Genomic DNA, 3506 nt, shown 5'->3' on the forward strand with positions numbered 1-3506 from the left:
ATGGTGGTGAGGTAGAGCTGGGTGTTGTCAGTGTCCATGTGAAAATTAACACGGTGTTTTTGGATGGCAGGACAGTGGATAGCACTGCTGCCTTACAGCACCAGGGACCCAGGTTTGAGTCTGGCCTTGGATGACTGTCAGAACAGAGTTTGTGCATTCTCCCCAAATCTGTGTGGGTTTCCTCCGGGTGCTCCCACAGTCCAAAGATGTGCAGGTTAGGTGGTGTTATGGGGTTAGGGTGAGGTTATAGATCATAGAATTTACAGTGTAGAAGGAGGCCATTCAGCCCCTCGAGTCGGCACCGGCCCTCTGAAAGAACACCCCACCCAAGCCCACACCTCCACCCTATCCTCGTAACTCAGTAACCCGACCCAACACTAAGGGCAATTTGGATACAAAGGGCAATTTGGCATGGCCAATCCACCTAACCTGCACATCTTTGGACTGTGGGAGGAAAACCGGAGCACCCGGAGGAAACCCACGCACACACGGGGAGAACATGCAGACTCCGCACAGACAGTGAACCAGCCGGGAATCGAACCTGGGACCCTGGAGCTGTGAAGCAATTGTGCTAACCACCATGCTACCGTGCTGCTTATGGGCCTAGTTAGCGCACTCTTTCAGACGTATAGTCCAAACCCGATGGGCTGAATGGACTCCTTCCACACTGTAGGGATTCTATGGATTCTCATGCCATCATGTCGATGGGAAATAGGAGGGGGCCAAGGATAGATCCTTGGGGGACACCATGTTGCAGTGGAAAGGGAGGTTGGAGATGGTGGTGGCCATTTGTAAACAAGTTGGAGTCAAAGGTTGTTTTCTCAGGCAAGGTGAAGATAGTGTATTTAAAAGTGAGAGGGGCAAAACCAGAAGAGAGAGAGAACTGTTAACAATATCAGTTAATGTGAGGAAGTTGGTTTGTCAGTGGTTTAGTGAGAATAGGGTCAAGGGAGCAGAAGTCAGGTCTTGTAATCAAGATGAGATTGAACAGGACATGACAGGAGATAGGAGAGAACCTGGAGATAGATCCGAGTTCACACTCAGACGAGGGGGATTTTTAGTGACAGTTTGGCCAGTGGAGCTAGTGGAAGGGAGGGAAGCAGCAGAGGCAGCTGATCAGATTGTCCACGCACTGTCACAGTCGGAACATTTAAAAGGTCTGGTGTCAGAGTGAGCAAGTTGGTGTGTAGTGAGTTGGGTTAGTCAAGTGAACCTCTTCCCACACTTGGAGCAGGTGAATAGTCTTTCCCCAGTGTGACTGCGCCAATGAATTTGCAGCACAGATGGAGATATGAATCCCTTCCCACAGTCCCCACACTTCCACGGCTTGTCCATGGTGCCGGTGTCCTTGTGCCTCTCCAGGTTAGACAAAGAGTTGAAACCTCGTCCACACACAGAACACGTGTACAGATTCTCCTCGCTGTGAATGGTGTGATTGATTTTCAGGCTGTGCAACTGGTTAAAGCTCTTTCTACAGTCAGTTCACTGGAGCACCCTCATAGAATTTACAGTGCAGAAGAAGGACATTTAGCCCAGCGAGTCTGCACTGACCCTTGGAAACAGCACCCCAGCTCCGGGTGCTCCGGTTTCCTCCCACAGTCCAAAGATGTGCAGGGTTAGGTGGATTGGCCATGCTAAATTGCCCGTAGTGTAAGGTTAATGGGGGGATTGTTGGGTTACGGGTATACGGGTTACGTGGGTTTAGGTAGGGTGATCATTGCTCGGCACAACATCGAGGGCCGAAGGGCCTGTTCTGTGCTGTACTGTTCTATGTTCTAAGCCCCACGTCTCCACCCCATCCCCTTTATCCCCGTAACCCCACTTAACCTTTTTGGACGCAGGACAATTTAGAACGGCCAATCCACCTGTCTCGAAATTTCATCCTTTCCCGAGCCCTGAACCCACATCTTTCTCTAGTTTCTCTCCCATCTCCCCTGATGCCCTCTTAGGGCTGATCTTGTCCATGAGACCCAGCTCCTGCTCCATCGACCATATTCCCACTGAGCTATCTGATCAGCCAACTACCCTGTGTCCATGGATATTGTCAACATTTCTCTCTCTTCAGGTACTGTCCCTCTGTCCTTCAAATCTGCCATCATCACCCCCTCCTCAATAAAACAAACCCTTGACCCTGCCATCCTCACAAATTACTGTACCAGCTTCAACCTCCCTCTCCAAACTCTTTGAACATGTTGTCATCCCCCAAATCCTTGCCCATTTTTCCCAGAACTCCCATGGTTGAACCCTTCAATCAGGTCTCCGCCCTGTCAGAGCGGTGAATACAAGAGACAAACAGAATCTTACCCGGAGAGAAGACAGACAATCCGGGAGCTTGGATCCAAGGGCAGCACGGTAGCACAGTGGGTAGCACTGTTGCTTCACAGCACCAGGGACCCGGGTTCGATTCCCGGATTGGGTCACTGTCTGTGGGGAGTCTGCAAGTTCTCCCCGTGTCTGCATGGGTCTCCATCTGCACTGTAAATTCTCTGATTCTATGAGGTGAGATTGTCCTTTCTGAGCTCCAGCCAGGTGATGTTAAACACTCAGGCGGGAAAGACAAAAATCTACGACGTGTTTAAAACAGCTGATTTATTTCACCAATATCATAGAATTTACAGCGCAGAAGGAGGCCATTTGGCCCATCGAGTCTGCACTGGCTCTTGGAAAGAGCACCCCACCCAAGGTCAACACCTCCACCCTATCCCCATAACCCCACCCAACACTAAGGGCAATTTTGGACACTAAGGGCAATTTATCATGGCCAATCCTCCTAACCTGCACATCTTTGGACTGTGGGAGGAAACCAGAGCACCCGGAGGAAACCCACGCACACACGAGGAGAATGTGCAGACTCCACACAGTGACCCAAACCGGGAATCGAAGCTGGGATCCTGGAGCTCTGAAGCAACTTTGCTGCCATGCTGCCCTGGGGGGGGGGGGGGGGGGGGGTGTATGTGTGTCTTGGTGCTTTCCCAGGCACACCGGTGTTTGAAATCCTTTCCCACAGACAGAACAGACAAATATTTCTCCTTCCACATTCAAATTCAAGTCCGGAGGAGGAACAGTTAATTTTCTAACTGAAAATCCTCTTCTGATCCCCAGTAACTGTCAGATGACGTGATGTTTGATTTGACTTTCCTGTCTGTCAGTCCACTCCTTGTGACCCTATAAAACCAATTTGCACAGATAGGTCCAGGCCAGAAACTTAGAATAGATAACTCTCGTTCCCGGGGCATAATTATTGCTCTCTAGTTCCCCAAAGCTGCCAATCCCTGTCCCACACACTCTCCCCTTCCCGCAAACTCACAATAATTTCACCGTCACCAATACTGAGATGAACATTGAATTCCAGATTCAGAATTGAATTTACCCTCCACCAATTGCCATGATGGGATTTGAACCCTTGTCCCCAGAACACTAGCCTGTGTCTGTGGTTTGCTGGTATAGTGAACCCCCATGGAGAGTGGTACCGACCTGGAACTCAATGCTTACACTCAAAGACCAAT

The sequence above is a fragment of the Scyliorhinus canicula genome, unplaced genomic scaffold (genome assembly GCF_902713615.1).
Source record: "Scyliorhinus canicula unplaced genomic scaffold, sScyCan1.1, whole genome shotgun sequence".
Taxonomy (NCBI): Eukaryota; Metazoa; Chordata; class Chondrichthyes; order Carcharhiniformes; family Scyliorhinidae; genus Scyliorhinus; species Scyliorhinus canicula.